Source organism: Ornithodoros turicata, chromosome 2, assembly GCF_037126465.1.
Source record: "Ornithodoros turicata isolate Travis chromosome 2, ASM3712646v1, whole genome shotgun sequence".
Taxonomy (NCBI): Eukaryota; Metazoa; Arthropoda; class Arachnida; order Ixodida; family Argasidae; genus Ornithodoros; species Ornithodoros turicata.
The window spans coordinates 139,410,021-139,436,538 of NC_088202.1; the positions used below are offsets into that span (position 1 = coordinate 139,410,021).

Below are 26,518 nucleotides of genomic sequence, written 5' to 3' on the forward strand. Positions count from 1 at the left end.
GCAGTTCTAGCCCTCGCCACCCCCATGAAAAAAAAAATGGAAAAAAATGAAAAAAGAGAAAGAAAGAACGAAAGAAAAAGAGGAGAGAAGTACCACTGACAGATGCGGTGGCGAAAACCATCTTTCTAAGTTTACGAAACTTGGACGAAACGCATTGGAGATTGCAACCATACTTACACGGGTGCTATAAGTATAAAAAGAAAAGACGCCAATAATTATGCTACCGAAATGAATGAAGTGGGAGAACCAGAATGACTCCAGAACACAACGTCTCGTTAGTCAGACTTTGTTTTTTTGCGTTCCATTATTTTCTTTGCGTTTACGTTTTATTTTCCCCCAAACTTCTAATTGGCTGCGACAAGAGCGCATTTCTGAGATGATACCAATTTACAAAATGAAGTGTCGCTGCGAAGAAACAATTATTTTGCGGTCGGGTTAATGAAGAGATGTCTCCATACAATTCACGACCAACTTTCGTTTAGCATTTCGTTTCCTCCTCGCACACATCGTCTTTCTTTCGTCTTTCTTCTTCTTCCACGGCTTATTAGACCGACAACCAAAGAGATGACGTTCAAACTTTTCTTCTTTCTTTTTTTTTTCTTTTTTTTTCTACACCAGCAGAACTCCACTCGACCCAGTGGCGCACAAATGTCACAGTCAACGTTTTACACCACAACGAACCAACAACCATTCTCATTGAGGTCCCATTACGGATTGGACAGCGTGCGAAGGGCCGGCACCCAATGAGATTCGTCCGTGGAGTGCGCGTCACGCTGTCACGTGACGAGCATCCCACGAGCGGGCTGGTGGGCGGAGACGCTATATAGCGCGTGCACCGATTTGGGACCGTGAGAGACCGAGCAGCAAGAGGAGTACCTGGTTGCATCGCAGTGCGCCGCTTTCAGCACCACACACACATTGATCAGTAAGTGGCCCCCATTTTTCATGCCTGGGACTATAGCCTAATAATGCATGCCCGCAGCTCGCGTAATGGGCCTAGGAACGCCGTCTGCACGCCTAGACCGGGGCGACGATTGCGATGAATGATAGTTTCGTACGAGAGTGGCTACGCTAAAGCTGTTGCGTAAGGCACGGGATAGAGTTTTTACCCGTGCTCGTTTCCACTTGCGAATACGAGGAGGTATAGTGTGTAAAGTCGTGGGCTTTATCGGTATGAGTGCGCGAAGATTGCAGACAGCTCCTGCTTATCGTCAGCACGTTTTGTTACGCTTCCAGATCGAGTTGTGAAGAATCATCTAATCTTTCGCAACGAAGAACGTGTATATATATAAAATAAAGTTAAGGCATCGCGTGTCCGTATGCGTTGTGTATAGTATGAAAGTCATTCGCTCTTCTCGCAAACTTTCCACTTTCAACACCGCTAGACGGTAGACAGTCGAACTTGTCCCTGATGGCCCCTCAATCCAATAATGCGTAATGATATTCTTTCTCTCATCCCCCGTTACAAAAAGAAAAAGAACAACAGAGAGAGGGAGAAAATAACCGAAAGCTCTTTAAGACGAAGTGAACCAGCTACGTACGCACACTTTTCGTTGTACTGCTCTCTTTGTATTATATCCTTCGCGCTAATTGCATGTGTTCCCATTCGATCTAATGGGATCTAATCTAATAATTCGAAAATAAAAGAGAAGTGGACGCAGCGATGCCTGGTGCATTACATCGGTTTGAGGCCTATGCTGGCAGAGGCAGTGTGATCGCTTTTGAAAAGTTTCATGATACCATCGCGGAAATAGTTGCGCCATGAAGTGGACCCTCTCCGTTTTTCCACTCACTTTATCTCTCTCCATCGTATATCGATCTAAGATATTATCGCTTCGCTCGCAAGTAGAAAGATCTTTCACGCGTGCCGGTCAAACAGAAACGGAACGAAAAAGAAAAAAGCATTTTCGTTTACGTCACGTGATCCCATTCCTGTCCGGATGGCGCGCCGTTCTATTTACTTAATTCTGTTTATATACACAAGCGCGTATCATAGACATACGCGTCCCGTCCTTTTGCTGATAAAAGACGACGTGCGGCGCCTTTTCCTTTCTTTTTCTTTTTGTTTTGTGTGTGTGTGTGTATATAACATCGTCCACGTGCATATGAGAGTTTGTAATTTTTCTGCTTTCTGCTTTCAAGAGGGGATATTTGGTTTAGACATTTAGCGTGCTGATAGCGCTCGTAAAAATGATGTTTAGGTGATGCAGTGTGATTTATGCGTATACATTGCACTGCGATTCCACTGAGACTACCGTAATTTCACGCGTATAAGCCGCACCGCAGATAAGCCGCAGGAAGAGTTTTTAGGGGCGTTTTGAAAATTTTCTGGCAGATAAGCCGCACCCGCAGATAAGCCGCGGGCAATACGAGACGACTGATCTGTGCGACAAAGGAGACCATAGAGAAGGCCATAAACCCTGTGGTCCATACTACGGGATCGGCATAGTGTACAACAGAGGAGGTCAGCTCTAGGGTTCTACCAAGATCGGATTGTGCCCTTGTTGGGAGTTTTTCGTGGACTGGTGGGTCAGTGGTCTTCCAGAAGACGTGAATCACTGTCACCACGTTCGTTAAAGCTGCTTGGGGGAATGCACCAGGAAGTTAAATCTACTCGAATGTGGACCCGTTCCTGTTACGAACTGTTTTCGCATTGGCAGGGCAGTGCTGTTCCAGAGACACTTCGTTACATCTTCACACTTCGTTAAGATCGGCGTATGAGGCAAATACCAGGACAAAATAGTTATCAGATAAGCCGCACCGGTGGATAAGCCGCAGAGCGTCTGCGAGAAAAAAAAATTGCGCATAAGCCGCGGCTAATACGCGTGAAATTACGGTATTTGCCCCGTATCCGATGCGGAGTACGTAACACCGAAAGTTTTGTCGTATTGGTGAACGAATAACGAAACGATAACCAAATATAAAATAAACTGAAACCAAAAATAAACAAAAGATGCACAACCTGCAGCTCGTCACGCGTGAGTGAAATTTGAGAGCAGGGACCACAAAACAACACGTGTCAGTGTTTCCCAAAACTGTTGGTCGTGACCCTCAGAGGGTTCGTGACACATTCAGTGGTGGGTATACAAAAGGAACTCAACTCAACTCAGCTCAGCTCAGAAACTGTAAAGAAAAAATGTTCGTAAACTTTGCTCTGCCCACTATTCTGTATCCCAAAACTGCTCGTGGTATAGCGGAAGGTCTACGCAAAGCGAGCACACTTTAGTGAATACGGACAGTCAGTCCTGCTGCCACGCATCTATTTTTCCGTCCACGATGGTTTCTAGCCCGTCTTACTACCCGCGAGGATCTGTCAAATTAACCGTCAAATGAAATTTCACCTTCGCTTAAGTCGGTGTTGTGTATTATTATATTCATGTGACGCCATATCTTGTAGTTCTCGTAGGTCGTAGGGTACTAAAGTTCGCGAACCACAGCCATGTATGTACCAAAAAAGTGAGTATATACATGTATGGATATGTTTATCATCGAAGAAAAAAAATTCGCTTGTCATATGCTACACGAGCGCGTCAGTGCAGCGTTTCACACTACTCCGATCGGCAACGGTCACAAGAAGAACAGCCAAGTCGGCATCGACGCAGACGCGAATAGACGAGTTCACAAAATCCCAGTGCTCTTTGCGCACGCGTTGCATCCTGGACGCTTGCTGAGCGGGGGAACGAAGAATAATCCTTCACATTTCGCCTTCGCTGACCTTGACACTTCGTGGACAATGGATCCGGTATGGAAGATATCGGAACAGTTTGCAGGCCACCCGTTTATTTCGTATTAGTAAACTCCCACAGTTCAACGCGACGCTAAGCACTCTGAGATTTTCTGAACTCGTCTATTAGAGAACGACGCTATGCTTTTTCGCCGGCGTTAAGAAATGTTGCCCTGGACAGTATAGGGCCGTTACAGCAAATAGGGTGCGTCAATACTAGCTCCCTAGCAGCAGAGTTTTTTTTTTCGCAGGCGGAATGGAATGGTCTGGGTGCCACACGGTCAAGGGCAAAATAACCTTGTCGCTTTGCGTTTTTTCCGTGATGGATGGGTAATGTCAATTTCCTCTATAGCACTGCTGGGCTACCCAGCAGGGTTACCGCGCCCTTTTCTTTTATTGATGGAATTAAAGAAATGGAATAGGGTTGCCAAGACATTCCAGGAGTGGGAATTGGCCATACCCATTTCATTCCGAGGAATTGAAGCGCATACGAAGAGGGCAGTCAGGTTCTGTAGACCACATAAACAAAAATACAGAAACCGACACTGAAGATTTTTGTTTAAGTTTAATTTGTACAAGCTTTCGCGTGGAGGTCCACGCTTCCTCAGGTACAAAGTGAAGTGCACTCTTAAAAATGAACTTCACCGCGTAGCACGCTCTTGGCCAACCATCATGTCGAATGATATCGTTATCTGCCCTGATTTGTTGAAAACGGGAGGCGTACGCCTTTTTTGTGACAATTATGAACAGCACAAGTGTCACAAAAAGGCGTACGCCTGCCGTTTTCAACAAATCAGGACAGATAACAATATCATTCAAGATGATGGTTGGCTAAGAGCGTGCTATGAGGTGAAGTTCATTTTTGAGCGTGATGGTGACAGCCATAAGTATATATAGTATAGACATATACACGACTAAACACACGTGTCAGTGTCGGTTTCTGTATTTTATTCCGAGGAATTGAAAAGAATGGAATTATCACAAATCTCCATTCCTCGTAATGGAATTGGTATGGAATGGGTGATCCCATTCCGCAAGGCCTGCTCCTAACTATACCGCGTGTTGCATATTTTGGGGCGCTGACGTCGCTGCTCCCTCGCGCCACCTGGCCCGCGGAAAGAGCTCTATTGAGCACTCACTCACTGTTTCATCTTCCTCCGATATCGTAAGAGTGCTTCCTGTTGATGATGATGATGAGCTGTCACCTTTTACGGTGGTGACGCATATCGAAGAACGTACATAATAAATTCGTACCAGCGGCATAGCCGAGTGGGCTAAGGCGTCCGCTCGCTGGTGGTAACCAAGGTCGTGCTGTAGACTGGGAGGTGGTGGGTTCGAATCCTGTCACCGGCTGTGCTGTCTGAGGTTTTCCCTGGGTTTTCCGAAGACTTTCCAGAGGAATGTCGGCGCAGTTCCCCTTGAAGTCGGTCCAGGACGCATACTAATCCCCCCCTGTCCCCCACTCCTTTCTGCTGTCCTCTCTCCATCTGTCCACGTCTGTACGCCGTTCATAGCCACAGTTGCTTCGCGGCGCTAACACGCAATCAAAAAAAATAAAAAATTCGTCGCGTAATAATGCGGTCAAGTAATGCGAGTTGCTACGCAAATTGGAAGCATCGAAGCAGGAAAACTCGCCCATTCGTCGTCACAAGAGGCAGCGATTCTTTAGAATTAGGGCGGAATCCAAAGTTTCTCGCGGGAGCAAGAAAGAGTGCTCCTTTGCGCATGGAGTTGATCTGGATCGACCAATGCGACACGCGAATTCGATCTGTATCGACCAGCGAAACACCAGTTTTACGCTACAGAGTAAAAAAAAAAAGAAGGAAAAGAAAAGAGCAGTTCCTTTTATCAGCCTTTGCTATAGTCTGAAACGTCACGTATAAACATTTACGTGCAATTAGGGGATCCCTCGGTGAAATTTTTATCGAGATCGAGTTCATTTACATTATTGTATACGAATACACAGTACTTACAAATTACTAATAATAGATACATATGTCTCACCAAAAAGGTAGCGTAAGAAGATGTCAAGCAAACGAAGTACAGATGAAAAGAAAAAAACATGTTCTTTTCTGTGCCTTGCAATGGGAGAACCATTGATCTTGTACAATCCAATCCATACTCCCAGGAATCGTTTCTGAAACGACGAAAGTGCCACCATGATAGAAGTAATCCACAAAGTACATTTTCTTCTTACGATGTGCAGTGACAATTTAATGGAACGTTTACTATTCATTTGAATAAATACATCCTGTGAACAATGGAATTACGAGACCTTCGGGCAAAGAGAATCGCCGACGAATTTTTTATTGCAGGAGGAAAGAATTGTCCGCTCAAATTCCATCTGGTCTGTCTTCGCAAAATCAAATAGTCGGAAAGTGCTTTTCATTTCTTGTCCTAACTTTTTCTAATATTATCTTTTATCTGCCACTGTGCTTCGACGGATAACTGAAGATATGCGACAGTCGGTTGAAAACCACGACGGCTCGCTTGTGTATACAGGAGACCATCTCACTGTCCTGTATAGAACGAGATTATAGTCGCGTGTTTGCTAGCGTGTCGAGCACGTCGGCGCGGCGAAGGTTTGACGCGCGCGCGCTCAGAATTTCGCCGAAGATCCGATATCAAGGCTGGCTAGAAAATATCGTACGGCGTCACGACGTCACCGGCTTTCGCCAATGAGAGCTGGCTAAGCCATCACGCAATTACCGGAGGTGGCCGCTCGGTTGATAGTCCTAAAACCTAGCCGAGCGCGTAAAGGACTATCTTGTATGCTCGTGCATTACGCATTTGTTTCTTTTTTCTTTCTTTTTTCACTGGTAGCCGTCCGCAAGAGTGAAAGGTTTGCGTGTAATGAGAAACTCATTTCACAAAGTTGAAAAGTACGGCGTATTGCGGGGCCGCGGGATACCAAACAAAGCACACCCTGATGAGCCCCAGTTGAGTTGAGTAGAGTGTTTCGTGCACGAGTGCGTCAGTGCGGTTTGACGGGGGGGGGGGGGGCGCAGTAGCCAACCAATAAATAACTGGCATGGTGACTATCAACTGCAAGTTTATTTTAAATACATGTGTATTTATTACTTTAACGATCATCGTTTTACCGACACAGTAACATGGGTGTATACGCTGACGTTCCCTGCGTTCAGGCAACACTGGAAACACGTCTACGATAGCGTTTTCTCTTGTTGCGTGCGAAAGCACTTTCGTTGGCGTCGACGGCGGAGTTCGTCGCGTTTTCGGGTGCAAAGATCGCTCCATCCGAGTCAGACTTTACAAAGCTGTCTGCTGGTAACCCTTTAAACTCAGAATAAGAAAAGTTTAAATTCAGAAAGGACAAACACAACACAAGCCTCACAAAGCCCAGTTGCATACTTCAGTTGAATGATGGCGGATGAAGAAAAGGCGCCAGCAGTGGGATTCGAACTCATGCCCTATGATTGCCGATCAGAGATGCTACCTAAAGTATGCAAGAACTATGCAACTGTGCGTTGTGAGGCTTGTGTTTTCTCTGTCCTCCTATGGGTAGTTACCTCATCCACTACGACGTTACGCGAGAAAGATGGCGTCCGCCACGAGTGCGTTCGTCTGCGTGAATGTGGGAGCGACTGGCAACAATGTAAGGGAGAATGTGTCGAGGAGAGTGAGCGCGTGTCTCCGTGTTTCCTATAGTGGCTTGGTACGTTGAAGAGAGGGTAGCTAGCGTGGGTAGCATCTCTGACCGGAAATCAGAGGGTTGTGGGTTCGAATCCCACTACTGATGTCTTCTCGTCAACTGCCGTCATTCAGTTAGTGATCGTCGTCCCATTCTTCGGCGCTCAAGGACACCATTCGCTTCCCTGCCAGCAGTTTTGACGTTCCTGAGTGATACAGGTGTCTCATGAACTCTTAACAGGTGTCTCATGAACCCCTAACTCAAGTCGTTCCTGAGCGACACAGGTGTCTTATTAACTCTCAACAGGTGTCTCATGAACTCTTAACAGGTGTCTCATGAACCCTTAGCTCAAGTCGTTCCTGAGCGACACTGGTGTCTCATGAACTCTTAACAGGTGTCTCATGAACCCTTAACTCAAGTCGTTCCTGAGCGACACAGGTGTCTTATGAACTCTTAACAGGTGTCTCATGAACCCTTAACTCAAGTCGTTCCTGAGCGACACAGGTGTCTTATGAACTCTTAACAGGTGTCTCATGAACTCTTAACTCAAGTCGTTCCTGAGCGACACTGGTGTCTCATGAACTCTTAACAGGTGTCTCATGAACCCTTAACTCAAGTCGTTCCTGAGCGACACAGGTGTCTTATGAACTCTTAACAGGTGTCTCATGAACCCTTAACTCAAGTCGTTCCTGAGCGACACTGGTGTCTCATGAACTCTTAACAGGTGTCTCATGAACCCTTAACTCAAGTCGTTCCTGAGCGACACAGGTGTCTTATGAACTCTTAACAGGTGTCTCATGAACTCTTAACTCAAGTCGTGCCATCTCATTCTTCAGTGTCCGGCCCTCACCCTTAACGCATTAATCTCTTTTTTTTTTTAAAGTCATCTTTGTCTTTAATCTATCTCATCCTTCCTTCACCGTTTGTTACTTCATCCTTTATTTCCTAATTCTTTCCTTTTCTCGTTATTTATTTTATTCTCAGTCTTTTATTTCTTTTTCTTTGTTCTTTGTTCTTTGCGGAATAGCAAGCCGAGGAGGATAAACGAGGATAAACGATGCTTTATTGCAGCTTCCACATAAAGAATACAATCAGGGGGAAGCCAAAAAGCAGCACGAGGCTGCTTGACAAGGGCATTACTCCTTTAACATAATCGACATAATAAGCCGACGTCCCATTTCACTGACCCTCCCTCCTTTTTTCTCTTTGTTCTAATAAATATACCCCCTTCCAACCCCCTGCCAGTGGCCCACTGTTATTCCTTCGTCATGTGTTCTGCAAGGGTTGATCCAAAGCTCGCATTCCGGATACCTCGAGATACCTCTCGTCGGGATGCTGCAATAAAGGGCTCGCGACACTTTGATAGATGTGGGTCATTACATCATGCAGACATTGTATCGGAAACTAGAGTGTTGAGAGAAAGGGAATTATTTATTATTATCCTTTTTCTTTCCTTATTATTATTTTTTTTTTTACGTGGCGTACTTGGCGAAATATACACCTTTGAACGTGCGTACTCGTCGAGCTCTCACATCATAGCTCCGGCCATTCCCATTGGTAGACGTACAAGCCATGTGGCCTCTTTCACGATTCTTCACTGGCGGAGATGCCTGCCATAACGCCAGAGCAGGGAGAGTTTTTTTTTTGTATTCGCGGTGCCGGTTCTCTACGCGTCAGTTACTCCAGATGCTGTAAAATTTGTAATGCGGGTTCACACGGATACAAATACTTGTATTTCACATTTATCCAAAATAACTTGAAACTAGGTGTCCCGCGACTCCTTTAATTCGTCGGATGTGACTCAATGTCGCTTTTACCGGCCAATTTCATTACGGCGTGCGACAAGTTGACTCCTCAAGATGCCGTCACTACGGTGACCTGGAGAATCGAGAGCACATCCTTCTTCATTGCCCGCTCTAGCAACCACCGTTCTTTTCGGAACCACAATTTCAGTGTCGCTACATGAGCTAGATTGTTGACCTCTCACCCTCTCACCATGACACACACACACACAAATAGAGATACGATGATGAGATGACAAAGTTACTTTTTCCATACTCAAAAGCAGCCTACCAACGCTCTGGACTCTTAAAACAGACGTTGGGGGGGGGGGGGGGGTGATAGGGCTTGCCGTTGCCGTTGTCGGCCTCACGTATGTGGGCAACGTCACGACTCACGCCCTGGGGGAATGTGCGTCCTGGGCCGACTTCTAAGGGAACTGTGCCGACATATGTCTGAAAGCGTCTGAGGAAAACCCAGGAAAAACCCCAGACAGCACAGCCGGCACCGGGATTCGAACCCGGGTACCTCCCAGTCTCGACGTGACATGGGGGGGGGGGTAATGGCAGAACCGGCTCGCCTTTGTTGGTCACACAGAAGTTGGCGTCGTCACGACCATAGCCAAAAAAATAAGAATAAAAAGAAAGACGGATGGAGGACAGAGGTTGAAGGGTGGAGATGCGTAGAGGGTGCATGAGTTCGCCGGGAAGAGCAGAGTGTTAGAGGGCTCGTTGAGCAAGACCCGCCATCTGCAGAAAGAGAATACGGTTTCTTGCTTTAGCGGAACGTTCGGCAGAAGAACCACAGGGGTAAAGGATGTCCGCTAGCGTGGTGGTGGTGGTGATGGCGAGGGCTTGCCGTTGTCGGCCTCACAGAGGTGGCCAACGTCACTAGTGACGCCCTAGAAAATGTGCGTCCTGGGCCGACTTCTAAGGGAACTGTGCCGACATACGTCTGAAAGCGTCTGAGGAAAACCCATGAAAAGCCCCAGACAGCACAGCCGAACCCGAGTACTTCCCAGTTCGCTAGCGTGCCCGAGCACATAGCACGTTCTACACTCTTAAAAATGAACTTCACCGCATAGCACGCTCCTAGCCAACCATAATCTCGAATGATATCGTTATCTGCCCTGATTTGTTGAAAACGGGAGGCGTACGCCTTTTTGAGACACTTATGCTGTTCATAATTGTCACAAAAAAGGCGTACGCCTACCGTTTTCAACAAATCAGGGCAGATAACGATATCATTCGAGATTATGGTTGGCTAGGAGCGTGCTATGCGGTGAAGTTCATTTTTAAGAGTGTAGGCCACCCACCGTCCCGAACGAGATCGCTTTCCTGCACTCTTCAAAATGAACTTCACCACATAGCACGCTCCTACCCAACCATCATCCCGAGTGACATCGCTCTCTTCTCTGATTTGTTGAAAACGGGAGGCGTCCGCCTTTTAGTGACAATTAAGATTTCTACATAAGTGTCACAAAAAGGCGTACGCCTCCCGTTTTCAACAAATCAGGGGAGAGAACGATGTCACTCGGGATGATGGTTGGCTAGGAGCGTGCTATGTGGTGAAGTTCATTTTTAAGACTGTGGCACTTGACGACTGCTTCCCGACGGCTTGCCTAGGAGCCTCAATCGACGGAACATGCATTCACTCTCAAGAGGTCAAGGTGCTCCAACAGTAATCGAGAGATGCGCGCTTCAAATCCCGTCGCTGTCTGGCTCTGCGATGACTGCCATATTTCAACTGTTCGTGTTCCCAGGCAACTTGAGGCTTGTGTTGTGTTTGTCTGCTGTACCTCGGAACAATGACTTTCCATCATGTTCACCCGCTGTGAGTGTGTGTGCACTCTTAAAAATGAACTTCACCGCATAGCACGCTCCTAACCAACCATCATCTCGAATGATATCGTTATCTGCCCTGATTTGTTGAAAACTGGAGGCGTACGCCTTTTCTGTGACAATTATGAACAGCATAAGTGTCACAAAAAAGGCGTACGCCTCCCGTTTTCAACAAACCAGATAACGATAAGGCAGATAACGATACAAGGCAGATAACGATATCATTCGAGATTATGGTTGGCTAGGAGCGTGCTATGCGGTGAAGTTCATTTTTAAGAGTGTGTGTGTGTGAATGAGAAGAATTGTCGGAGAGAGTGTTGAGAGTTTGGATACAATGAGGCTAAGTACGTTTTCTCTTCCACAATCAAGAGAATAGAGAATCTCCTGGAGCAATATTATGCGTTCCCAGCTTCGCGGCAGGAGTTCGGACCCCCTGGGGAGAAATACAGCTGTCATTCATCAACGGAGTCGATTTTGTGGATCAAGTGTAATTTAATTTAACGGAAAGCGCATTTGAGCTATCACTGTCAGATCTAAGAAAAGAATATCGATTATATATTCTTCAGCCTTCTAGACACCTTCACTCTAACTGATTAAGCTACTCTCTTTTTTCTTTCTTTTTTTAATTTGCATCCCTCGTGACAGATGAGGTTCTGCCCCGGCGACTGGCAGGATGGTCTATGCAGGCCCTCAAAACATTGAGCTATGAACGCAACGTTTACTTGACATTTATGATTTCATAGTTCTGGGTCTTACGCCGCGAGACAACTATGACCATGAGAGAACTACGCAATAGTGGGCAATCAGTGGAACAGCTGTACCCACACTCTTAAAAGAGAACTTCAACGCAAGGCACGCTGAAGGTCAGCCATTGCACATCACGACACACTTATTAAAAAACACAACTTCTCCCACCCATCCATTCCACCATAGCAGTCTCCGAGAAGACCATCACCCTCCAGATAACATGGTTCTCTCCCTTGGTCTGTTGGAAGCGAAAGGCATGCCACTTTTTGTGACACTTATGCAGTTTTGGTCGTTGTCACAGAGAGACGTGCGCTTTCCCCTTTTTGTGGCAATTTGGATATACGAAAAGTGCCACAAAAAGGCGTACGTCCCCTCTCTCTTCGAATCAGAAGCGGTAACCCTATCATTCGTGGCAATGGTTGGAGCACAGCGTGCTATGGGGTGAAGTTCCGTTTTTAGGGTATATCAGGAACGATAACGGTATCGTTCTGCCGCAATCGTTCCCTTTCACCGTTTTTCATAGTTCCGTGTTAGCGCCGCGAAGCAACTCTGGCTATGAGCGGCGTACAGACGTGGACAGATGGAGAGACGACAGCAGGAAGGAGTGCGGAACAGGCGTCCTGGGACGACTTCAGGGGTAACTGTGCCCGGAATTCGTCAAGAAAGTCTTCGGAAACCCCAGGGAAGAAGTCTCAGACAGTACAACCAGTGGTAGGATTCGAACCCACCACCTCCAAGTCTTCAGCATGACCTTGGTTGCCACCAACGAGCAGGAAGCCCTTAACCGTCTCTGCCACGCCGCTGGTGCCTTTCACCGTGCTATGCGATGAAGTTGTGTTCCCAGAGGGTACATTTATTATTCCCGAGTTGCAGAATACACACACACACACACACATAATTGGAATGATGATGTGGTGGGTCATTCATCCCCGTTATGGCGGTACACTGCCCCATTGCTCTCATGGAAGGGATGATAAAGGGATGATGACGGAAAAGGGTGCCCTACTAGAGTTCGTCCATTAGTCCACTGCTGGAGAGCAACTCAGCAACAACTCGTAGGCTTCCCTGCATCTGATGTGAGGGGTCCGACCATGGCCCGAGAATTTTGGCTAAGTCGAACTGGCGCTGATCGACGCGTTGCAGAGCAGTTTCCATGAGGGCGCGCTCGCGATCGTGCGGTCCGCAGACCAGGAGGATGTGATGGAGGTCACCGCGCGCACCACACGTGGAACAGAGGCTGGACGCGCCGATACCGATTAGATGTTTCAAAGCCGGTGTAAAAGCAACATTAAGTATCATGCGGTGGAGAGTGGTAAAGGAACGTGGCATTCAGCGGACAGTTGGTGGTGATGTCATGTTGCCATTGAGAGTGCGTCTTGGGACCAGTGAGTTGCAGAAAGCGCTGGCCGTTACCCTTCTTTTCTTGGTAACATTGGATAGATTATAGAGGTCTGCCTGCCTAGACTGGCGGCACATTGCTCGGGGAGAGGGAAGCGGGAGGGAAGAGGAAGGGAAGAGAAGGTCCATTAGCTGCGTAACCAAAGGGACGACGAACTTGAGAGTACCACTAGTGCCACTGCGCGGCGCTCAGCGTGCGTAACCAACCTGTAAGAGCGGCACTTCCTCTTTCTCTTGACTCCATGTCTGCGGGATGGAGAACATCAACCGAACGTCAGGGTAGACATAGAAGGGAATATGTTGCTGCCTTTTGGGCTTACTAATAACTAATGGGATGTCTGCGACGCTGTTCGGCGTATGCATTTCCTCCGAGACCGCGCGAAACGGAAAGAAAGGAAAGCTGGATAGCCGCCGAAATAGAAATAAAACACTATACATACCAACGAGCTCAGGTCCGGTGCAGTATGGCGCTCCATGGGTGACGAAGCGGTGGCAGACTTGTGCGTAACGCGTTACTAGTAATTGCGTTACTTGTAATCAATTACTTTTATGCGTAATTTTACGAGTAATCAGTTACTTTACTGCGCGAAAGTAATTTTTCGAGTAATCAATTACTTTTTCGAGTAATCAATTACTTTTTGGAGTAATCGATTACTCAGTAATTGATTACATTTCCGGCAGAGATTAACTTATCTTTCAGATGTTCTGCTCCGAGTCAAGCCCCTCGTGCCGTCAGCATTAACTTGGATCGTTCTACTATAGCAAGCGCAGCTCATTGTAACGTTCTGGAATTTCAGGGTCTCTCTCCCTAATCTCTTCCTACGCCAGTGTGGTGGTACCTGAAGCTCTGGAGGTTTACTGAGTCATGCGGAAGTTCCAGGCAATGTTCTTCCACAATCGGGTCAACGTCTTCCCTGTGGCGACAAATAGACAAATACAGTAGCCGTAGAGATCTACCTGTACTACGCGTTTTTGTTTTCCGTTTTATTTCAGCTGTTCCGCTGTTGAACCTTTTTTTTTATTTATATTATTCGGACGAGCTGCCGACCATGGTGGTCGCCACGAGGATCAAACAGTCTCGTCGGGTTGGTGTTCCGATGTGCCGGTGGGCTATACGCAGCTTCCTGGAGCCGCCTGTGACTTGTGTATGCCGACGTGGCTTGTGCAGTCCATTATATCGTGCTTCTCCGTTGCTGCGCCTTGAGCTCCAGGAAACATTAAAAACCCTCCGGTAAAAATTTAGCAGCATTTCGAAACGGGTTTCGCAGAAAGATTACCGCGCCCAAGACCGCCGTGTAACGCTACTGCATTTAAAGCATTTAGCCCAAAAATGTAGGCTTTCTTTTTTTTTCTTTTTTTGCATTTCATTGAGTTTTGCAGGTCCTAAGCGTGCATCGTATCCGTAGATGTTTCCCCTCCGTAACTTGTACTTCCGTTGTTGTTTACATGTGTGAATCGGATGCGACGACGCGTTCCGTCTTTCCAACGCTGCAATGTGTATTTCCAACATCAACGAGTAATTCACGAAAAAGTGAATTACTTAAATTACGTGAACTACTCGCTGACTTTGTCCTTCAGGCTCTTTGGAGGCTCTGTGTGTTGTGTTTGTCCCTACACTCTTAAAAATGAACTTGATGAAAATGATGGTTGGCTAGGAGCGTGCTATGAGGTGAAGTTCATTTTTAAGAGTGTAGCGTCTCATAAAGGGTGTAAAAAGTGCTAAAAGCAATTAACATATAAATCCAAATTCCTATAAAAAAGGCGTACGCCCCCATCGCTCAACGAATCAGAAACGGTAACCCTATCATTCGTAGGTAGGCGGTAGAACTTTTCATCCTTTTAGGCACAGGATATACGCGACAACTATTACCGCCTAAAAGGTGTCACTGCTCCATCCTACACTCTTAAAAATGAACTTCACCGCATAGCACGCTCCTAGCCAACCATAATCTCGAATGATATCGTTATCTTCCCTGATTTGTTGAAAATGGTAGGCGTACGCCTTTTTTGTGACAATTATGAACAGCATAAGTGTCACAAAAAAGGCGTACGCCTCCCGTTTTCAACAAATCAGGGCAGATAACGATATCATTCGAGATTATGGTTGGCTAGGAGCGTGCTATGCGGTGAAGTTCATTTTTAAGAGTGTATATGATAGAGCGGCTTCGTTGCCGTTGTCCCCTCGTTTTGGGGGACGTATAGTAGACTCTTAAAAATGAACTTCACCGCATAGCACGCTCCTAGCCAACCATCATCTCGAATGATATCGTTATCTGCCCTGATTTGTTGAAAACGGGAGGCGTACGCCTTTTCTGTGACAATTATGAACAGCATAAGTGTCACAAAAAAGGCGTACACCTCCCGTTTTCAACGAATCAGGGCAGATAACGATATCATTCGAGATTATGGTTGGCTAGGAGCGTGCTATGAGGTGAAGTTCATTTTTAAGAGTGTAGATGGAGTTCGCGTATAGGCTCGTTTGCCTATCGCCATCTATTTCCAAGGCGCACCCAGAGATATTAATCCATCTATATTGTCTCGTCTACCACGAAGACGCGTTCGGCAAAGAGGGGCAATATACCGACGTGGCATCGTTCGCGCAAATGCCAGCGCAAAGGAAATGGAAGGGCACCCCGCAAACGGCCTGCCGGTTCTCCCGTGAAATCGAAAATTATGTAGGAAATGAAGCAGGCTTGAAGGTTCGGCAGACAGGAGTATACAACGTGGAATTCATATGGCACATGTTTGTGTAGCTTCTTTAAGCACAAGGTACAGAACGCGAGTGAAACCGCTCGGGCGAATCGCGGACCACTCGTACCCGCATATTTTGAGGTACTCGAGCACACCCTTATTTAAAAAAAAAAAAGGAAAATTGCATAACGCCTTTTTTGGGGGTTGCAACGTAGTTCTGGGTTGGTTGGTTTGGGCACAACATGTCAAGTTACACTCTTAAAAATGAACTTCACCACATAGCACGCTCCTAGCCAACCATCATCCCGAATGACAACGTTCTCGCCCCTGATTTGTTGAAAACGGGAGGAGGAGCCTATTTTGTTCCCATTATGCACGGCACAAAATAGGCTCCTCCTCCCGTTTTCAACAAATCTAGGGCGAGAACGTTGTCAATCGGGGTGATGGTTGGCTAGGAGCGTGCTATGTGGTGAAGTTCATTTTTAAGAGTGTAGTGCTAGATAGTGCTAGTGGACATGTTGTTCTTCTTGCATTGAAACTGCGCCTCGAATCCTTTCACTTTTTCTTCGGGTTTTTGGTTTCTGAGACCGACAGATATTGTTGGGCCCAAGTGGAAAGTTCAGGCGCCTTGCAGGTAAATTCACCGAAAAATTATCTCGACAATCGGGTTAAAAAAATCAGATCAAGAGAGTTTTCAGATCGACGCTGTGCTCCACAACCATGGCATCCCTCGAGACTCTCGAAACTTGCAGCGCGTGCGCTTTTCAAGATGTTGCAGTTCATGTCTTACCCATCCTGAAAGTAGTGCAGTCGCGTTACGGTTTAGGGACCAAGTACATTACAGGAATTAAAGCAGAGAGGAGTGAATGTTATAAAAACTATCATCGTCATTATCTCATCAAGAACCGAACAGCGCTTTTGGAATGCATCCCAAACAAATGGGACATGCCATACAATAGACATGCCACATTCTATAGACGACATGCTACACACAACCCATGCCTAAGACAGAGCAATAACATAATGAGACAACAAAGGACCTAACTATGTCGCTACACTAACGGTACCCTTGCTCTGTGTCGATGTGGTTATGTCCCTTGCGTATTAGCTAGCCCCTTTCGACGATTTTGGGAAGCAGTATTTCACAACAAGCCGAGAGGGATGTTTCAAAAACACCATGTGAGTTAGTCAGCAATTATGCTTACTAGTTGCTGAGGGGTAATCTTTAACGTGCGGTTTCAACACAGTCGGTGACATGTTTGCGTATAGCTTTTTATATTACATTAGAATGTGTTGCTTGGCTACAGCTCACGCAGCTACACCAGTAGGTTGCTGGTGTACTTGTGCTGCGTGTGCGATGCGAACGAAAAAAAAAGAAAGAAAAGAAAACGCTATGTCCTCTTTTCTATACGTAAAACTTTTTGTTTCCTGTTTATGATATCAACCTTAATGAAAAGACTCCGCATTCTTAATTAGTTTGCAGTATTATACAGTGTGAAGTGACGTTTCATGAAGCGTGGTCTGCCTGTCAAGAAGTGCAGTTCAAAATACAAAAAAAAAAACGAAACAGAAAAGGAAAGAAAACTAAACTCGCACCAGGGACCGATCCAGACCCAGTTTTTTTTTTTTTTTTTTTTTGGGGGGGGGGGTGGGAGGAGGTCAAGATGTCCTGACTCCCTCCTCGATTTTTGTCTTCACATAGTGTTTAATTGACTTAGATCGTGTGTCTGCCATGCTGGCAAACGCTGGACCCCCCTCTCAGAAAAGTCCTGGATCCACCCCTGTCCGCACTCCTCTCTGTTTTAGCAGTGTGCAGCCATCATGGTTCATCTTGGGAGGAGCGTTGGAAAACCACAGAGAAGTACGACGCCTGTCGCGGTTGTCTAGTGCCAATATATTCATGTTAGAAAATCTACTGGGAGCGTATAGTTTATTTAGGGCGTGAGGGTGTTAAAAATATCTCCTTAACAGATCACGGAGGCGTCTGGTGCCCAAAGAAGCGTTTGACATCATTTAATATGAATCGCAGCTACGCGGACCAGTCCTCCTGGAGCTGCAACTGCTAAATGCATCCATCACTGTCATCGACTTTAGATGGGATTATTGCACGTGGGACACATCTTTTTTCCTTTCGCGCAAGACATATTTCGCGATCTATACATCAGCACACAAGAGTCTGCGCCAAGCTCGAAGTTAGTTCAAGTATAGAGCGGTCGTATTATTCGGCGCAATATCGGTCCACCCCGTCGATCACACTCTAGAACGCTCTGCAATCCATTCGCCTGAGACGCGTGTCGTTTATTTACGATTTTGAAAGGCGTTACGCGGCACAAAGTTACGACATAACGGGCGGACGCAGCGTTTAACTTCACGTGCATCGCCGACCGTTACAGTCAGTGGAGTGTTTCAGTAATCACGCATTCTGGAGGATTATGGGGGATTACTGTGGGCCCGGCCGAATTTGAATTCCTGGTTAGCACCGCGATGCATCAAGGAAAGGGAAGGGTGACATACTCTGCAACATCTCGTAGGATGAACATTTGTTCGAATGGACTACGTAGGACACCCGGGAATCCCACTGTCAGCGGGGATTTTTACATCATCTCGGCGAGTTGGGCCTGCTGGCGATTAGATCGCAGGTGATGTCTATGAAGTGTCGTAGAGTGATTATGCATGTAGCTGCCCGTGGACGACGACGACGACGCGCCGAGGCACAAGTCAATCAGTTCTATCGGCAAAGTCCTGGGCCCCAATCTTGAACCGTGACATAGCAAGAGTTATCGTTATATTTCAAGTTCGCGCGCTCCAGAACCGTTTTGGTAGACGTAAGAACTCGGGGCGAATGACGGGCGAAGCGATGTATTTAACGGGCGTTATGGGGATAACGGCAGATTGACGACCGGGCTCTTGGAGTGAAGCCACTGGTTGAGAAGCTCCCCAGCACACCCGGCCCTCAGGGATATTCCAACGTCATCAATCGAGATTCATGTAGAGGAACAACATCTCCTCTATATACAGTTGGTGACCCATACGTCGAAAACCACAGTCCGGTAGACAATTCGGCCCGATAAGATGCCAAATGTTGCAAGTCCACCTTTGAATGACTTCGGAAGTCAACACTGTAGGTACAGTGCTTGTTTGTCTGAGTGCAGCTATAGGCGGTGACGCTCCACACTTACTTAAGAGGGCATACCAGCTCTCCGTCCCAATGTATTTCCTATGGAACAGTTTTTATGCTTTTTCTCGGTAACCACCGCGCAGATTTTGACGCGGGTGGTTTCATCATAAAGAGGAAGACGAGATGAAGAGAATTATGCTACTAGATTTCTCACACATGTCGTATGTATTTTACGGCGACGTGAAAACAATAATTGTCTATAACAACAAAATAAAAATAACAAAGGCCAAATAACAAAGTATTGATAAAAATAACAAAAAGACGTGAATGTCTCGAGTCAAACTGTGGACCTTTCGTGTCAAAGTCCAACACTTTTCCTCTCGACAAACAGCGCAGAGGGTGCGGGCCGCCTTAAACTCGCGACGTCAACCATGCACAATGGGGATTATTTCGGAGTTGGAGGCGAATGGCGTGATAAGGACGGCGACCGTGGCGCCATCTAGAATCGGGAAAATCATGAATCGGAGTTGCTCCCCGACTGGTATGGCCTCACATGTTATTTCACGGCGCCGCTCGACTGACCTGTGCTGTTAACTCGTTTGCTTCACTGCGTGCAGATGTGTACTATAAGGATGTCCTCTCCGAAGAATGTTCTTTGCAACTTCATCTGAATTCTAAATGCACAAACAACCGTTTGAAGCATGCGGGCATCTGTACTTAACAGACATCCGTAGAAAATGATATAAATTATACAGGGATCTGCCGTGGGTGACTCCTCACGGCTGGAGGTATTTGAGAAGTTGTTCTTGCATATACGGCCACTTAAGACATTATTAATCCGCCCCATCGTTCTAAGATAAGAGGCGCCTTCACTTCGATGCCAGCAAAGACTGTACACGCTCGAAAGGCCGCTGAACCCTCAGCGGATACACTAATCACCATGCACCATCTTTGGTAACGCGGTTGGACAGGAAATGCTCTCGACTTTGTTTCACAATTATCGCTAGCTATTTTGTTTGTGTTTACCTGCCATAACGAGCGAAACAGGGCTGGTAGGCTTGAACATTACCCGTATTCCTGTAGGTCGGTTATTCTTGTGCGTAACTAACTTCGCGGAACTAATGCGCTAATCCGCGCGATCCGCGTCCATTAACTAATGGACGCGGATCGCCGGCTTGGATTACTGCAGTCGTCTCTGTAGTGACAGGCAGGGACAGGATCATGCGATGCTTCATTTTGACAGGGACGCTTGACCGGTGAATTTCAGCAGTGGGCTGCCTTTGAAACCCCGTCGTCGGTGTCAGAAGTAGTCGTAGTAGTCGTCGATTCCCGGGGCAAAGGAGCTTCCCAATGTAATGAGCGTTATAACTAGTTCAAGACCAGACGAGCAACATCTAAAATTCTGCAGAGCAAAATGAAACCAGATTAATAGAGTAAGGGTGCCTCAATACTAGCTCTCCCTGCTCGGAGCATGATCGCTCCGGCAGAGAAAAGAAACGCTCTGCACTCTAAGAAAAAAGGGTGCGCCAAAGGTGGTAACTTCAATAGTTGCCACCTACACTCTTAAAAATGAACTTCACCACATAGCACGCTCCTAGCCAACCATCACCCCGAATGACAACGTTCTCGCCTCTGATTTGTTGAAAACGGGAGGAGGAGCCTATTTTGTGCCGTGCATAATGGAACAAAATAGGCTCCTCCTCCCGTTTTCAACAAATCAGAGGCGAGAACGTTGTCATTCGGGGTGATGGTTCGCTAAGAGCGTGCTATGTGGTGAAGTTCATTTCTAAGAGTGTAGGTCAACATAGCGTCTCATAAAGGGTGTAAAAAGTGCTAAAAGCAATTAACATATATATCCAAATTCCTACAAAAAGGCGTATGCCCCCATCGCTCAACGAATCAGAAGCGGTAACCCTATCATTCGTAGGTACACTCTTAAAAATGAACTTCACCGCATAGCACGCTGCTAGCCAGCCGTCGTCTCGAATGATATCGTTATCTGCCCCGATTTGTTCAAAACGGGAGGCGTACGCCTTTTTGTGACACTTATGCTGTTCATAATTGTCACAAAAAAGGCGTACGGCCCCCGTTTTCCTCAGACGCTTTCAGACATATGTCGGCACAGTTCCCTTAGAAGTCGGCCCAGGACGCACATTCCCCCAGGGCGTCAGTCGTGACGTTGCCCGCATACGTGAGGCCGACAACGGCAAGCCCTACCGCCATCACCACCACCACCACCATCATTTCTAAGAGTGTAGGAGGTAGAACTTTGGAACCTTTTAGGCACAGGATATACGCGACAACTATTACCGCCTAAAAGGTGTAACTGCTCCATCCTATATAATAGAGCGGCTTCGTTGCCGTCGTTCCCTCGTTTTAGGGGACCTATAGTACGTTATTTGTCTTGGAATGGGTAACATTAGTTGTGACGTTGCTATATCATCACTGTCGGTAGTTAGCGTCAGCAAACTCATCTCCCAAGGCGTAGCCATCAGGACTTCTCTGTCGCCCTTCGAGGCTTTTCTGCTGATGCCACACAACCATATACCTGCTAGCCTAGACTCCATCTACTTAAGGAAAGAACGTCGAAGAAGAAGCGCAGACCACTAAGCAAGAAATGCGTGTTCCTTGCGTACGCAAAAAAAAGAAAAAGTAGAATCGAGTAAAGCCATGACCCTGCGTTTCATCTAATAAGACCTCATCAACTTGGCATGCGAATACTGAGCGGTAGCACAAGGACAAACTTTACTGGACTATCTGCCACTTAAACTGTTTGAATGCCTGGTCTACAAATTACAGAACGAAAGAACACGATGCTGACTCAGCCAATTGGAACGCGGTTCTCCTAATATATTTTTACAGCGTTCATTGTTATATTGACTTGATTTTTCGAGAAGAATCTCTTCATAGAATACCTTCAGGGCGCTACATTTGGTTTGATGGAGGAAATAAATAAGATGGGGAGTATGGCGCTCATGCATATAGGGTCGGCTACTCTTGTTTTCGTAATTGGCGCGGGAAAGAAAAGCACAAAGCAAACAACATGCTGTAGACAGGAGAAATTCCAGAAATCACGTTCGCGGTCACAATAATGGAACAATTTGTTGTCAGTAAAAAAACATGGTGCAGAAGCAAGGACCGAGCATGGCAGGAGGTGGGTCAGCATACACTTTGTGTCAGGCTTAGTGGCTTATATAGATGTGGAATACACTCTAAACAGATAACTTCACGGCATAGCACGCTGTGCGCTAATCATTGCCACAAATGACATGGCTAGCTGTTCTGATTCGAAGAGAGAGGGGGTAGTACTATGGTTATCTCTAATTGGCCTCTTTGGGTGAATATGGATGTACGGTAATTGACACAAAACGGCGTACGCCCCTCTTTACAGCGCGCGCTGCGCCTCCCCCCCCCCCCACACACACACACACCCGACACCCGCAGGTCGTGTCCTATGACTTGCGGTTGTCGGGAGAAAAAGAGGAAGAAACTCTAAGGGAATGAGGCTACGGCGTTTCTCAAATGGGCGTCTTTCTGGATATGTTAGGTATTTCAACATATTGAAACGTTTCAATAATTTATTGTACTAAAGAACAAGCTTTCGGACGGAGTCTGTCCTCTATCAAGTGCGATGCATAAACTCTTAAAAATGAACTTCACCGCATAGCACGCTTTCTAGCCACGCATCATCTCGAATGTTATCGTTATCTGCCCTTATTTGTTGAGAACGAGAGGCGTACGCCTTTTTTTTGTGACACTTATGCTGTTCATAATTGTCACAAAGAAGTCGTACGCCTCCCGTTTTCAACAAATCGGGGCAGATAACGATATCATTGCAAATGATGGTTGGGTAGGAGCGTGCTATGCGGTGAAGTTCATTTTTAAGAGTATAGACTTTCTGCCATTTTTTCCTGATAGTTTTGCTGGATGTTGTGTAATACATGGTGTCCGCGCTACCCGCAGACAGGGGTTTGGGAAAGGGGTAAATTCCTTTGTACAACACTGGGTACCCGTGTAGTGGGACCCCAGAAACATGTTCTACGATAAAAGCGGTCCGCTTAGCCAAGCGTGCAGCCTGACAGGCAACATCGATACATCTAGAACTCTGAGGCGTGCAATCAAAATTACCTGCGCCATATACAGGGTGTTTCACGAAAATCCCCCGGCTGAATAATTCGTGAACAGGTGACGCTATCGAAGAAATTTCTTTTCGGTAAATATCCTTGGGACATCGACCATGAACTGAGCTGTGAGTGACTCATTTGCATACTCTCATTAAATTAGATAAACATCTTAACTTTTACTTCGCACGCTTACGGAACCACTGTTTCACGCATCGGGACCTTCAGAGAAAAATATTGCAATAAAAAAACCGCATCGACACTTAGTGATTTTTTTTTTTCGAGTAATTAATCGGTTTCGGTTTACATATATCTTGCGCTCCCCATTTTTTTCTTTACTCACATCACATCACATCACATATATCTTGCGCGGAGCAGCGCATGAATGCGCTCTTTGGATCAGCTACCAGGTTGTCAAATTTCGTGTTCATCCGCTTGCTTGACACACGGGGGTGACGGAAGATAAGGAACAGCCGCAAGACCTCAGGACAGGCTTTGGTGTTCCCTCTCCTTCTCTATACTCTTAAAATGAAGTTCACCACATAGCGATATCCTTGCCAGCCATCATACCGGATGACAACGTTTCTCTCCTTGGATTTGATAAGTACGGGGAGGTGTACGCCTATCCTTTTTTTTTTCTTCTTTTTTGTACGGATAATCCCGCACATAAGGACAAAAAGAAAGGCTCCGCCTCCCGTCTTCAACAAATCAGGGGCGAGAACTTCGTCATTCGGGATGATGGTTGGCTAGGAACGTGCTATGTGGTGTAGTTCATTTTTAAGTCGGCACAGTTCCCTTAGAAGTCGGCCCAGGACGCACATTCCCCCAGGGCGTGAGTCGTGACGTTGCCCACATACGTGAGGCCGACAACGGCCAGCCCTATCACCACCACCACCACCACCACCACCATTTTTAAGAATGAGTCCACTAGTTAACAGCGCTCGCGGCGGATCCGTCATCGTCCATGATAACAGCACGCTATCTCACCTACGGAACGGCAGAACCGGCTTTGCTGTTTACCAGTCGCTTTGAGAAGGAATAGTGAGTTTTAGTATACCGTCGATAAGGTTACAGTGCCTATCGGAACCTATCGCAGTCGTGCGTGACTCAGAATCTTATCCACTGATTGGTTCCGGTTGATACGGTTCTACGCAATCTATCACCCTATCAACGGTCTGCTAAAACTCTGTAATATCAAAGCGTCTCTTGCGGCTGTTCCTAATCTTCCGTCAACCCCATGTGTCAACCAGGCGGATGAACACGAAATCGACAGGCGGATAGCTGATGCAAAGAGCGCATTGATGCGCTGCTTCGCGCAAGAAATATATGTAAACCGAAACCGATTAATTACTCGAAAAAATCAGTAAGTGTCGATGCGGTTTTTTCTTGCAATAGTTTTCGCTGAAGGTCCCGATGCGTAAAACGGAGGTTCCGTAAGTGTGCGAAGTAAAAGTTAAAAGATAAGATGCTTATCTAATTAGCGAGCGTATGCAAATCAGCCGCTCACTACTCAGTTCATGGCCGATGTCCCAAGGATCTTTACCAAAAAGAAATTTCTTCGATAGCGCCACCTGTTTACGAATTATTCAGCCGGGGGATGTTCGTGAAACACCCTGTATGTCTCTCCGATTAGGTGTCTATCCCGACTACTAGGTTATACCGGCGAGACGCCCCCCCCCCCCCCCTCCCCAGACAAGGCAGCATATAAGTTCTCAAGGTAGAGCACCCCAGACGGAAGAGGAGGAGGAAAAGGGAAGGGTAATCAATCACGTTCCTCGCAATACAAGGCTGAATGCGATTATCTCGCCTCTCTCGTTGGTTCAACCGGCCGCATATGACTTGACAACCAAATTGATTATATTTACCGGTGTGCCGTTACCTATGTATGTAACAGAGCCCAGCGATATTTCGCTTTTCGTTAACGATGAATAAATTGACCGTATCTGATTACGTTAACGTGGTCCTTTATCTCTATTTAGACGTTATTAGGCTTTCGGTTATAGTATAATCCTCCTTCATGCGTTTACGTTGAGGGTGTGGCGCACAGGCGGATCATTAAATGCGAAGCAATCCACGTAAGGGAAAGAAAAAGAGCACAAGTACAGATAATGGGAGTACAACGTTGCCAGACTACCGCGCAACAGATTATGAGTGCTGAGACCGATGTACGTGAAACTACGCTGAGTCTAATTAATAGGATTCCGTTGATTAATTAACACCGCGTGTTAGGCTCTTCGTAACTATTATTCTTGATGCGTTTCGGTTAGCGGCAATGGTTTTTTGTTGCGACTCCGTTTGTGCACTATAGTATGAGCGATGGATACGATATAAACGTTACTAAAATTGAGCGCGTGACAGTGATGAGTCAATAGATGAATGTGCAGTTAAAGTAGTTGGTGGTCACATCATGAAACATGAAGTGTTGTGTACAGACGATTTTGTTTGCATTTTAGTCGCGCCTCTTATCTTGCATGAAAGGTTGGGAATTATTGGGAATCACACTGATCGTCACGTCGTCGTTGCTTCGGCGTCGGTAGGTTTCGAGTTCAGCGAGAAGAACATTTTGCACTGGGGGTGGGATCTTAAAACAGAACTTCACCACATAGCACGGTGGAGGCCAACCATTGCACATAGTGATACTCTTATCATTTCTGATTCGTGGAAAGTGCCGGGCGTACACCTGTAGTTCTATAGTTTTATAGTTGTATAGCTGTATATGTATGTATATAGTCTATAGCTGTTGTATAGCTCTACATGGTTCTATAGTCTTCTGCACTGCAACAATAGGAACAAATAAATCGTGACTATGACAGGGGTGATTCACCGCTAGAGAGCAGTACACTACCCCATTACACGCGAAACATTAGATGTGACATAAGAATGAAGTTATTTACCAACGTACAAGCACAACAATTGAGCTGCCTTCCACTGGCTGCGCTGCGCCGTAAAAAGAAAGACGAGCAAGAGCAGCATTCAGGGACACCCCCTCTGAAACCCGGCTTGACCTGATAGCAGAGGACTACGCAAGGAAACTAAGTTTACAGGGTGGTGCGTGAGTACGTGAGGAGGAACAGATCTGGGCAGGGAGAGGAGGCCATATCTGAGGCGAACAATTCCCGTTTCGCGCCCAGACCTGATAACAACACTGATAACACGCCCGGGAGCATTCGCGTAAGATAAAGAATAAGACGTGATGTATAACTCTGGGAACGAGCATGAGACTTTCCAGATATCGGGAGATTGCCGGATGAAATTGGCAGGTTGGCGCCTGTGATAGCCTTCTGGACGACAAATTCACTAAATGCGAGTTCTAAGAGTGCAGCAAGGACAGCAGCAACGGTCCGCAGACGATACACAGACTACGTAATTTTATGATGATACCGTCAGTATCAAATTGGTATCAAGAGTTATTACGAGCTAAAATAGAGGAAACTGACAAATTGGTGC

General features: G+C 46.4%; 1 protein-coding gene across 1 annotated transcript in view; it reads left to right on the top strand.

Moving 5' to 3' along the window:
• Window positions 1-684: 684 nt before the first annotated feature.
• Window positions 685-26,518, top strand: part of LOC135384156 (RYamide neuropeptides-like) — a 100,052-nt gene continuing 74,218 nt past the window's right edge. The window contains exon 1 of the mRNA XM_064613378.1: window positions 685-925. The gene's annotated coding sequence lies outside the window, so the exon portion shown is untranslated. The remainder of the gene's footprint in view (window positions 926-26,518) is intronic.